Genomic DNA, 13,830 nt, shown 5'->3' on the forward strand with positions numbered 1-13,830 from the left:
TCTAATAATATTTTCTTTATATATATGAGAACTTTGGTGTTCAGTGGATATATATTTATAATTGTTATATCCTCTTGCTGAGTTTATCCATTTATTATTATACAATGACCTTCTTTGGGTTTTTTTGCGGTTTGTTTTTTTTTTTAATTTTTACTTAAAGTCTATTTTATCTGATGTAAGTGTAGCTATTCCTGCTCATTGCATAGAATATCCTTTTTTTCATACTTTTGCTTTTAGTCTGTGTGTGTCTTTACAGGTGAAGTGAGTTTCTTATAAGCAATATATAAAGTATTTTTTAAATCCATTCAGCCAATCTATATTTTTTAATTGGGAAATTTAATTTGTTTACATTTAAGGTTATTACTGATACATGAAGACTAACTCTTATCATTTTGTTAGTTGTTTTCTGGTTGTTTTGTATTTTCTTTGTTCATTTCTTCCTCTCTTATTCTTTGTCTTTGTGGTTTGGTGGTTTTCTGTAGTGATAAGGTTTAATTTATTTCTCTTTCTCATTTGTACATCTGCTCTATTAGTCAGTTTTTTTGCTTTCATGTGTTTTATGATGGTAGTTATTTTCCTTTTGTTTCCAGATGTAGAACTCCCTTATACATTTCTTTGAAGGTAGTCTAGTGGTGATGAACTTCCTCAGTTTTTGATTGGGAAAGGCTTTATTTCTCCTTAAGTTCTGAAGGTTAGCTTTGCTGGATATAGTATTATTGGCTGCTACATGTTTCCAAGAAGGAATCCTGTCTGTAGGAAAATAAAATCAAGTTGGAATAAAATTCTTTATTTAAAAAATTTCACACTCAATCAAACATTGCCAAACACGACCAAAAAAAATGGGATAAAATGAAGGAGTGAGATAAAATAGACAACAAAAACAGATTTGCAGATATGAAAGAGTCTGACATAAATATACAAGGATTTTAAAATAATAATGATTGAGATTTCCACCTCTACTGAAGTGGTAGCTCAAAGAATGTGGAAGCTATAAAGAATATTTCTATTGCCCTAAAAATGAGAAGTTGCACTACAGAATCATACCTTTTCTTCAGCTCATTAGATAACTGAAGCCATAAGCCATCCAAGTAATTCAAATTCCAAGATAAACAGCCCCCTCAAAAAATAGGACATAAGGTAAAGTTCTAATGAATTGTTGTTAAGCGTGGGCTACTTCATCAGTTTGGAATCATTGGGGTACCCAGAAACAGGGGAATTTTATACTTCTTCACAATCTCTTCTTCATGGGCCTTTACTGGGACCTCACAAAAAAGATTAAGAGCAGCATAGGACACTGCATAGAGACCCTTCAATGTTACAAGAGTGTGAGAGGTAATCAGCAACTGCTGGGGAGAAAAAGCCTTGTCTTCTTCAAAACATTTTCTTACAAAAAGGAAAAGCCTTGCATCACCAGATAAGAGGCAGCAATCCCTTTTGCCTCAGGGTATAGGCAAAAAAAAAAAAAAATCCATTGCTTCTGAGGTAGGAGTAGAAGAAAAGCCAGTCTGTCTCTTGCTTCCATGATACAAATTAATAATAATATTAATAATAATAATAATAAAAGATTCATTGTTTCTGTTGAGTGTTGAAGCAAAAACTCTCTACTTCTGGAGTGGATGTAAGAAACTGTCTTTGACTCAGGAACCAACACTAATACCAAGCAGAGCTCTGGTAGCCAGTGGTAAAGAGGTAAAAAACAACCACCAAATATCAACCATGATACATTTTAGAATTTGGCCATTATGGGGAGGAAGAAAATAGATGCTGAAAAGATCCACCCCTTAAGTCCAAATGCATAAAGTATTCTAAGACTGGGAGTGGACAAGGAAAAGATAGGACTCTCTCTTCTTTCACAATGAACTTGGCACTAAGTAACAAGAGTGAGGCATGAATGAGGAGAAAAATTATCTCTGGGGCACAGATTTGCAGAAACACTGAATTGAGGGAGAATAAAGAACACTGAAAAAAAATGCTTTGGTACTGTAGTCCCAACTCTAAGCACAAGATGGCAGCAACCCATTTCTGGGAAAATATAAAGTTTGTGGTGTACTGAAGATAATGATAGCAAAAATATTTCAAAACAGCTAAATTTTTAGCTAGACAAACTCGGCCCCTATACTTATAAACTTGTAAAAGAAGAGGCATTAAAATTTCTAGATGTAAATGTTATTTATCTCATTTTCTACTGTTCTATACATGATGTACAATGTTCAAATAAAAATTATGAAAGGAGAAATAAAACAGGCAGTTCTACAATATAGTTGGAGGCTTTAGTATTCCACTGTTAATAATGGATAGAACAACCAGACAGAAGTAAGGAAATAGAGGATTTAAACAACACAATAAACCAATTAGATCTAACAGACATTTACAGAACACTCTACCCAACAACAACAGTATGCATATTCTTCTCAAGGGCACATGAGGCATTTTCTAGAATAAATATATGTTAGACCACAAATTAAGTCTCAATATATTTTGAAAGGTAGATGTGTACAAAGTATCTTCTCCAACCACAACAGGAGAAAGTTAGAAACTAATAACAGAGGAAAAACTGGAAACTTCACAAAGTTGTGGAAATTAAGCAACACACGCTTAACAAATGGATCAATGGAGAGATCAGAAAAAAAAATTAGACAATTCTTAGAGACAAACGAAAATGAAAGCACAGCATACAAAAACTATAAAAACACATGGAACACAGTGAAAGCAAAACTAAGGGGGACCTTCATATCTATGAATGCACACATTAAAAAATGAGAAAGATCTAAAATCAACATCCTAAATTTACAACTTAAAGAAGTAGAAATAGGGCTGGGTGCATGGCTCATGCCTGCAATCCCAAGACTTTGGAAGGCCAAGGCAGGAGGATTGCTTGAGCCCATGAGTTTAAGACCAGCTGGGCAATATAGCAAGACCTCATCTCTAAAAAAAAATAAAAAAAACAAAAAAATTAAAAAATTAAACAGGACTGAAAGCAAAAGTATGAAAAAAAATTTCTATGCAAATAAAAATGAGCAGGAATAGCTAACTTACATCAAATAAAATACACTTTAAGTAAAAAAAAAAAAAAAACTGCAAAAAGAGACAAAGAAGGACATTGTATAATAATAAATAGAAAAATTCAGCAAGAGGATATAACAATTGTAAATATATATCAGATGGTTGTAGATGTGTGGTGCTATTTCTGAGGCCTCTCTTCTGTTCCATTGGTCAATAGATCTGTTTTGGTACCAGGATCAAGCTGGTTTTTTTACTGTAGTGGTGGAGTACAGTTTGAAGTAAGGTGGCATGATCAAGTCAGGTGGCACGATCCCTCCAGCTTTGTTCTTTTTGCTTAGGATTGTCTTAGCTATGCGGGCTCTTTTTTGGTTCCATAGGAACTTTAAAGTAGTTTTTTCCAATTCTGTGAAGAAAGTCAATGGTAGCTTGATGGCAATGGCATTCAATCTATAAATTACTTTGGGCAGTATTGCCATTTTCACAATATAGATTCTTCCTATCTATGAGCATGGAATGTATTTCCATTTGTTTATGCCCTCTTTTATTTCCCTGAACAGTGGTTTGTAGTTCTCCTTGAAAGAGGTCCTTCACATCCTTTGTAAGTTATGTTCCTACATATTTTATTCTCTGTGTAGCAATGGTGAATGGGAGTTCACTCATGATTTGGCTCTCTGTTTGTCTGTTATTGGTGTATAGGAATGCTTGTGATTTTTGCACATTCATTTTGTATCTTGAGACTTTGCTGAAGTTGCTTATCAGCTTAAGGAGATTTTGGACTGAGACATTGGGGTTTTCTAAATATACAATCATGTCATCTGCAAACAGGGACAGTTCAACTTCCTCTCTTCCTATTTGAATACCGTTTATTTATTTATCTTGCCTGATTGCCCTGGCCAGAACTTCCAATTTTATGTTGAATAGGAATGGTGAGAGAGGGCATCCTTGTCTCGTGCTGGTTTTCAAAGGGAATGCTTCCAGTTTTTGTCCATTCAGTATGATATTGGCTATGGGTTTGTCATAAATAGATCTTATTATTTTGAGATATGTTCCATCGATTTCTAGTTTATTGAGAGCTTTTAGCAGGAAAGGCTGTTGAATTTTGTCAAAGGCCTTTTCTGCATCTATTGAGATAATCATGTGCTTTTTGTTATTGGTTCTGTTTATGTGATGGATTACGTTTATTGATTTGTGTATGTTGAAACAGCCTTGCATCCCAGGGAGGAAGCTGACTCGATTGTGGTGGATAAGCTCTTTGATGTGCTGCTGGATTCGGTTTGCCAGTATTTTATTGAGGATTTTCGTAACAATGTTCATGAATGGTGTTGGCTTGAAATTTTCTTTTTTTGTTGTACCTCTGCCAGGTTTTGGTATCAGGATGATTCTGGCCTCATAAAATGAGTTAGGGAGGATTCCTTCTTTTTCTACGGCTTGGAATAGTTTACGAAGGAATGGTAGCAGCTCCGCTTTGTAACTCTGGTAGAATTCGGCTGTGAATCCATCTGGTCCTGGGCTTTTTTGGTTGGTAGGCTATTAATTACTGCCTCAATTTCAGAACTTGTTATTGGTTTATTCAGGGATTCGACTTCTTCCTGGTTTAGACTTGGGAGGGTGTTTGTGTCTAGGAATTTATCCATGTCTTCTAGATTTTCTAGTTTATTTGCATAGAGGTGTTTACAGTATTCTCTGATGGTAGTTTGTATTACTGTGGGATCAGTGGTGATATCCCTTATATCATTTTTTATTGCGTCTATTTGATTCTTCTCTCTTTTATTCTTTATTAGTCTGGCTAGTGGTCTATCTACTCGGTTGATCTTTTCCAAAAACAGCTCCTGGATTCGTTGATTTTTTGAGGAGTTTTTTGTGTCTCTATCTCCTTCAGTTCTGCTCTGATCTTAGTTATTTCTTGTCTTCTGTTGAATTTTGAATTTGTTTGCTGTTGCTTCTCTAGTTCTTTTAATTTTGATGTTAGAGTGTCAATTTTAGATCATTTCTGCTTTCTCTTATGGGCATTTAGTGCTATAAATTTCCCTCTACACACTGCTTTAAATGTGTCCCAGAAATTCTGGTACATTGTGTCTTTGTTCTCATTGGTTTCAAAGAACATCTTTATTTCTGCTTTACTTTCATTATTTACCCAGTAGTCATTCAGGAGCAGGTTGTTCAGTTTCCATGTAGTTGTGCAGTTTTTAGTGAGTTTCTTAATCCAGGGTTCTAATTTGTTTGCACTGTGGTCTGAGAGACTGTTTGTTATGATTTCCGTTCCTTTGCATTTGCTGAGGAGTGTTTTACTTCCAATTAAGTGGTCAATTTTAGAATATTTTTGATGAGGTGCTGAGAAGAATGTATATTCTGTTGATTTGGGGTGGAGAGTTCTGTAGATGTCTATTAGGTCCTCTTGGTCCAGAGCTGAGTTCAAGTCCTGAATATCCTTGTTAATTTTCTGTCTCATTAATCTGTCTAATATTGACAGTGGGGTGTTAAAGTCTTCCATTATTATTGTGTGGGAGTCGAAGTCTCTTTGTAGGTCTCTAAGAACTTGCTTTATGAATCTGGGTGCTCCTGTATTGGGTGCATATATATTTAGGGTAGTCAGCTCTTCTTGTTGCATTGATCCCTTTGCCATTATGTAATGCCCTTCTTTGTCTCTTTTGATCTTTGTTGGTTTAAAGTCTGTTTTATCAGAGATTAGGGTTGCAACTCCTCATTTTTTTTCTTTCCTTTTCCTTGGTAAATGTTTCTCCATCCCTTTATTTTGAGCCTATGTGTTTCTTTGCATGTGAGATGGATCTCCTGAGTCCAGCACACTGATGGGTCTTGACTCTTATCCAATTTGCCAGTCTGTGTCTTTTAACTGGGGAATTTAGTCCATTTACATTCAAGGTTAATATTGTTAAGCGTGAATTTGATCCTGTCATTATGACTCTGGCTGGTTGTTTTGCCCATTAGTTGATGCAGTTTCTTCATAGTGTTGATGTTCTTTATAATTTGGTACGTTTTTGCAGTGGCTGGTACCAGTTGTTCCTTTCCACATTTAGTGCTTCCTTGAGGAGCTCTTGTAAGGCTGGCCTGGTGGTGACAGAATCTCTCAGCATTTGCTTATCTTTGTAAGGGATTTTTTTTCTCCTTCGCTTATGAAGCTTGGTTTGGCTGGATATGAAATTCTGGGTTGAAAATTCTTTTCTTTAAGAATGTTGAATTTTGGCCCCAACTCTCTTTTGGCTTGTAGAGTTTCTGCAGAGTAATCTGCTGTTAGTCTAATGGGCTTCCCTTTGTGGGTAATCTGACCTTTCTTTCTGGCTGCCCATAACATTTTTCCCTTCATTTCAACCTGGGTGAATCTGATGATTATGTGTCTCGGTTTTCCTCTTCTCAAGGAGTATCTTCATGGCATTCTCTGTATTTCCTGAATTTGAAGGTTGTCCCGTCTTGCTAATTTGGGGAAGTTCTCTTAGATAATATCCTGAAAAGTGTTTTCCTACTTGGTTTCATTCTCATTGTCACTTTCAGGTACACCAATCAAATGTAGATTTGGTCTTTGCACATAGTCCTATATTTCTTGGAGGCTTTGTTTGCTCCTTTTTATTCTTTTTTTTTTTTTTTCTAATCTTGTCTTCTTTCTTTATTTCATTAAGTTGATCTTCAATCACTGATATCCTTTCTTCTCCTTGATCAATTTGGCTATTGAAAGTTGTGTATGCTTCATGAAGCTCTCATGCTGTGTTTTTCAGCTCCATCAGGTCATTTATGTTCTTCTCTACACTGGTTATTCTAGTTAGCAATTTGTCTAACCTTTTTTAAAGGTTCTTAGCTTCCTTGCATTGGATTAGAACATGCTCGTTTAGCTTGGAGGAGTTTGTTATTACTCACCTTCTGAAGCCTACTTCTGTCAATTAGTCAAACTCATTCTCCGTCCAGTTTTGTTACCTTGCTGGTGAGGTGTTGTGGTTCTTTGGAGGAGAAGCAGTGTTCTGGTTTTTGGAATTTTCAGCCTTTTTCCACTGGTTTCTCTCCATCTTTGTGGATTTATCTACCTTTGGTGTTTGATGTTGGTGACCTTCAGATGGGGTCTTTGAGTGAACGTGCTATTCCTTTCTGTTTGTTAGTTTTTCCTTCTGGCAGTCAGGCCCCTCTGCTGCCAGTCTGCTAGTGTTTGCTGGAGGTTCACTCTCAACCCTGTTTGCCTGGGTCTCACCAGCAAAGCCTGCAGGACAGCAAAGATTGCTGCCTGATCTTTCCTATGGAAGCTTTGTCCCCGAGGGGCACCTTCCAGATGCCAGCCAGAGCTCTTCTGTATGAGGTTTCTGTCAGCCCCTACGGGGAGGGGTTTCCCAGTCAGGATACATGGGGGTCAGGGACCACTTGAGGAGGCAGTCTTTCCCTTAGCAGAGCATGACTGCTGTGCTGGGAGGTCCACTGCTCTCTTCAGAGCTGTCAGACAGGAAAGTTTATATCTGCTGAAGCTTCACCCACAGTCACCCCTTTCCCCAGGTGCTCTGTCCCAGGGACATAGGGGCTTTATCTATAAGTCCCTGACTTGGACTGCTGCCTTTTTTTTTTTCAGAGATGCCCTGCCCAGAGAGGAGGAATCTAGAGATGCAGTCTGGCCGTAGCGGCCTTGCTGAGCTGCAGTGGGCTTTGCCCGGTTCGAACTTCCCAGTGGCTTTGTTACACTGTAAGCATAAAAACCGCCTCCTCAAGCCTCAGCAGTGGTGGATGCCCCTCCCTTCCTCCAAGCTCCGACGTCCTGGGTTGATTTCAGACTGCTGCTGTGCTGGCAGCGAGAATTTCAAGCTAATGGATCTTAGTTTGCTGGGCTCTGTGGGAGTGGGACCCGCCAAGCCAGACCAGTCGGCTCCCGGCTTCAGCACCCCTTTCCAGGGGAGTGAACAGTTCTGTCTCGCTGGTGTTCCAGGTGCCACTGGGGTACGGAAATAAAGAACTCCTCCAGCTAGTTCGGTGTCTGCCCAAATGGCCACCCAGTCTTGTGCTTGAAACCCAGGGACCTGGTGGGGTAGGCACCAGACAGAATCTCCTGGTTTGCGGGTTGCAAAGACTGTGGGACAAGCCCAGTATCTGTGCCGGAGTTCCTCAGGCTCAGACCCTCACAGTTTCCCATGGGTAGGGGAGAAAATTCCCCAACCCCTTGCACTTCCCGGGTGAGGCGATGCCCCATCCTGCTTCGGCTTGCCCTCCTGGGCTGCACCCAATGTCCAACCAGTCACAGTGAGATGAACCGGGTACCTCAGTTGGAAATGCAGAAATCACCCGCCTTCTGCGTCAATCTCGCTGGGAGCTGCAGACCGGAGCTGTTCCTGTTTGGCCATCTTGCCAGCAATCCTCTCATGTAATTCTTCGTTAGGCCTCATTTGTACTGAAAGAGAGTCTATACCCCAGTCATCCTAGACTATTTATTTATGTATGTATTTATGTGTTTATTTATTTATTTTTAGAGACAGAGTCTCACTTTGTCCCCCAGGCAGGAGCGCAGTGTTGCCATCAGGCTCACTTCAGCCTTGACCTCCCAGGCTCAAGTGATCTTCCCACCCCAGTCACCCAATTAGCTGGGACCACAAGCATGCACCAACCACCATGTCTGACTAACTTCTGAATTTTTTGTAGAGATGGGGCTTTGCCATATTGCCCAGGCTGGTCTCAAACTCTTTTGCTGAAGCCATCCACCTGCCTTGGCCACCCAAAGTGCTAGGACTACAGGCATGAGCCACCACGCTTGGCGAGACTCTTAAATGTACACTATACCTACCTTGAAATTTATACTTCTTGTGTTTTATTTGAGACTAGTGTTCTGCACTGGTGGAGTATGCAGTCTACAGTTTGACTTGAGCTGTAAATGGAAGTATTTCTCTCTAACTTATCAAACTGAGATTTATTCTTTGGAGCATTGACTAAAGTGAAAGTAAGAAGCAGGCAAATGATCTAGAAGTGCTCAAAGATGGAGAACTAAATCATAAAACAATTACATTGGGACATAAATTATTCAACCAATTTTCAAGGGAGTGGGAAGGAAGTATCCACAAAACACCAGTAAAAGTTTAGAAAGAAAGACTTATATGTATAGAGTATAAAAGTGGAGGAGAAAATTGGAGGGAAAAAGATTCATTCACTTTTGCCCTTAAGAACACAGGCTCACAAAATGCCAAGTTTGCCTTAGAGAAACATGTGTGTCAAAACTGGGACCCAGACACTGGTGGGATGCAATGAACTAGAGGTGGTGGGGATCAGTTCTTCCCACTCAGCAGGGTTGAGTAGGTACAAGGGCCAGGCTAAATGTGAATCCTCCAGGGACAGACTCAAGTTCGCAGTGGTTCAAAGCTGGATTCCAGCCTGGAAGATCAGGCTGTTGGGTGAGTTTCTTACACAGTGTGTGGGTGTGATGAAAGCTGCCAGTGAGGCTACAAAGCCAGTGAAAGATGGGATGTCATTCAATCAAATGTGAGGCAGAAACCAGTTGGCAGAGGGAAGGCATGTAGGTCTTATGCATTTTGTGTTATTTTACTTTATACTATATATTTTTTTAAATTCCCTTGTCCACAGAGGAGGTCTATGAAAAGGAAAAATAAAATAAAATTCCCTTTTCACCTCCTGAGTAAAAGGATTAAACAGCTTTCAGTAAGTCAGAAATATAAAAGAACCACTGAAATTAGAGAATGATAGACAAATAATGAGGTTAAGTGATCAGATGGAGGGATGGATACTCATACCAAAAAGAAAAAACAGGCAAACAGGCTTCCATGAGTCTGAAACTAGCTGTTTTTAAGTACACATTAACTGAACAGTGACTGTGAGCTAAACACTTGTCGTGCCTGATCTTACTGGATATTTTCAATAACCAATAATGTATTATTATTATCTCCATTAATTTTTTAAAATCTAACAGGGAACCTAAAACTTGGGTTAGGTAACTTACTTAGAGTTCCACAGCCAGGTCATGGCAAAGCCAGGATTTGAACTTGGTTTGACTTTCGAACCTGGGGTCTTAATCATATGACACATACTCTGAAGGCAGCAGACATTGGGAATCAAGTCAGGAGACCAAGTTTCAGTGTTAGGACATCTGTTCCCTGAAGATGCTGGGTAACAAGAGAATAAGGTAGGAAGTCTGAGTAGGGAGTAAGGTCAGAACAGGAGGAGGGTCTAAGAGTGTCTCCTACCCAGATTCTGTACTGAACATACAAGTAGAACGATGATTAATTAGCCAATGCCAGAGCTCTATACGAGTCAGACTATTCTGATTGCTGCTTTCCCTCTGGTGTCCATTATGGTGGCTATGCCCACCTTGCCTTTGATGGTTGAGTGCTGCCACTTGACCCTTGCTACCTCAGGACCCAATTATTTCCATTGTATTTAAATTTCATAGTTGAGTGACTGTGATTCCCACCATTAGACCTGACATACAGAGAAGGGAAATTACAGGGCTCTTCAAAAATGCAGGTGCTGCCCTCACAAATCTATTTCACAAGTCATAGTTTACAGGTATATCTTCTGGACCCTCTCAGCTGGGATGAGTAGGTATCAAATAACTAATCCACTCCACCACCCCAATCTCCTAAGCCTTTGGATCCCTTCCTCTACATTAAACCATGGGAGATCAGGCATTTCCAGCTCACTCACAGGGGGCCATCTTTTAACCCATATTTCAGCAAACCAAGCAAATATATTATTAAAACCTTCTTTAACTTCCTGAGCTGCAACATTAAATGCAGAGTCCCTACTTCGTTGGCCTAAATCAATAAATTCAGCCTGATCCAACTCTATGTTCCTTCCACCATTATACTGTACCCTTAATATCCCTTCCCATGCCTGTTCTCCAGATTGCTGTTTATGTAAATTAGAGAACTCAAACAGTTGTTTTTGAGTGTAGCACACCTCCTCATGGATCACACTCTCAACTTCACCGCTAGGGGCCACCAGGACTTCAGTCTAAAGTCTAGAAGCAAACAGAGGTGTTGGGGGCAGCTTCTGAGGAGAATCAACATTATCTTGCCTGGCAACTGCCTCAGGGGAGGCCATCACTGTTGCCTCAGGCAGCACAGGGTTTATCTCCTCAGACAAAGATGGAAAGGCTGATGGCAGCATGGGTCCAGGAGGGGATGTTGCCACTACTGGGGATGGGGAGGCTGTTCCTTCTGGAAAGAAAGGTTCATCAGAGTTTACAAACTCAGTGTTCCCAACTTCATCAGGGTCCTCCCACACATCCCCATTCCAAGTTGCAGGGTCCCATTCTTTTCCAGTCAATATCCTCACTTTAACAGTAGACACCTGGTGAGGCTGTGCATGCATCTTTTGTTGCAGGTCAGCCACTCACAGGATAAGAGCTTGTGTCTGTTTTTCCACAATTTTAGCACTTTCTCTACAGGAAATAAGATTCTCACTCAGGGCAATTTTAGCAGATTTAAGACTCAGTATCAGCTTCTGAAGCTGGGAGACAGAATCCCTTAGCTCATCATTTTCTTTCATCACTTTTTCCACTGAACTTTGGGGTAACCAACCAGCCTCATTATGTTCTTTGGTCCTCCACAAATGGTCAAAGATATTATGTATAGAATCACTAATCCCCTTGCCTCTCACAAATGGTGAATCAGGAGTGTCAAATGCATTTATTTTGCATAACTCTCTAAACAGTTTCCACCAAGGACTGTCAGTGTTCTCCATAGTATTAGAAGTAGAGTCTTTGGCATTTTGGGGTCTAATCATATTAGGCATCCAACTCCAGAAACCTAAAACAAACAAAGAACTCCATCCTTAATATTCGGTTCCTCTAGAACCACTTCTAGAGTGCAATCGCTTGCACCGGAGAGGCGGTGGTTGCAGTACCAAAATCTGTATTAGTAAGTGTTCTCTAGAGGGATAGAACTAACAGGGTGTGTGTGTGTGTGTATGATTTTATTAACTTACACAATCACAATGTCCCACAACAGGCTGTCTGCAAGCTGAGGAGCAAGGAGAGCCAGCCCAAGTCCCAAAACTGAAGAACTTGGAATCTGATGTTTGAGGGCAGGAAGCATCCAGCTCAGGAGAAAGATGTAGGCTGGGAGGCTAGGCTTGTCTCTCCTTTTCATTTTCTGCCTGCTTTATATTTGCTTGAAGCTGATTAGATTGTGCCCACAAGATTAGGGGTGTATCTGCCTTCCCCAGCCCTCTGACTCAAATGTTAATCTCTTTTGGCAACACCCACACAGACACACACAGGATTAATACTTTGTACCCCTCAATCCAATCAAGTTGACACTCAATATTAACCATCAAAATCTCTTTTAGGACTTTGTAGGAACTTAAATCTGGTAACAACTTTGTACCTGAGTGCCTGAAGAGCAGTATGGGAAGCACTTGCATTTAAACACATTCTTCAAAAGTGGCTTATTTTCAATGATTTTTAAAAAGATAGTAACTTGATAGTTGCCAAACTATGGATAAAAAGGCCGCAGAGGGCTGAGCCCCGTGGCTCACGCCTGTAATCCCAGCACTTTGGGAGATGAGGTGGCTGGATCGCCTGAGTGATGTCAGGGGTTCGAAACAAGCCTGGCCAATATGGTGAAACCCAGTCTCTACTAAAAATAAAAAAATTAGCTGGGTGTGGTTGTATGCGCCTGTAATCCCACCTACTGGGAGGCTGACGCAGGAGAATCGCTTGCACTGGGGAGGTGGTGGTTGCAGTGAGCCGAGATCATGCCACTGCACTTCAGCCTGGGGGAGACTCCATCTCAAAAAAAAAAAACAAAAAAAACACAGAGAAAGCAGTGTGAAACACTTAACACCAGCCAACATTCTCGGTTATAAGTCAACTAGAAACATAGCCTAGAAAATTGAGGCTGAAATGGAATTTACTGGAAGCCTTTTGGGTAACTAAAAATACAGGGAGGCTGGAGGAACAGGTACTAACGATGGCTGGAGGAAGCTAGGAGGATGGAGCCAGCTCAAGGGTCTGGAGAGAGAGCCACTGCCACCACTTCCAGAATGGTTGCTATGCTGTTCCTACCGGATTCAGAATCCGGCAGAGGCGGGGCAGGGGTGGGGGAGAAGGCGGGGCTTGTGCCGGTCTCGCTCCACGCCTCTCTGGTGGTTAACCAGGGTTTTAGGAACCGAGCAGCACGGAAGGAGGCTTGGAGGCCGGCTATGGGAGGCCTTTGCTTATGTCTGACGTCACCATCCATTCTGGTAGAGGTGAGGACGCCAACAGTCGTGGAGAAACACCCTTCTCGTTCCTTTCAGCTTGCGCGCACCATGGCGGCCCCGGCCCAGCAGCCTACTCAGCCTGGCGGCCAGAAGAGAAAGGCAAGCTCAGTGTGTGCTGGCCAAGCGAACTCCGCCGCGACTCTGGTGGGCCTTGGCAGCTGGAGCACGGGCTACAGGGCATCCTTATCATCTGCAGAATGAATGAGTGCAAGTGCGTGGAGGCCTACAGCCTTCTCAGCGAGTAAGACGACAACATGTAGGGGCCAGAAAAGGTACCGGTCTTGGGTGAGCGGGCGGCGGGCAGACCTTGGGGTAGGAGGGGAGGGAAGGCTGGAGGGCCGGCTGCGGGCGTAGGCTTGCGCGCCTTGGGTCTCTGGCCTGAAGCTTGTAGGGGCGCGGCCTCGCCTGCGTTTCCACACCTACCCCTGGCGCTCGCAGACTCTGGGGGGATCGGTTTTGTGCTTCAAGTACTTTAACATTTTCTTTCCATCATAAATCGCAGTAGCTCCCACTTACTTTTTAAATTTTATTTTATTTTATTTTATTTTTTTTTATTTTATTTTATTTATTTTGTTTTGTTTTGTTTTATATTTTATTTTATTTTAATTTAATTTAATTTTATTTTATTTTTGAGAC

Source organism: Theropithecus gelada, chromosome 11 (assembly GCF_003255815.1).
Source record: "Theropithecus gelada isolate Dixy chromosome 11, Tgel_1.0, whole genome shotgun sequence".
Lineage (NCBI taxonomy): Eukaryota > Metazoa > Chordata > Mammalia > Primates > Cercopithecidae > Theropithecus > Theropithecus gelada.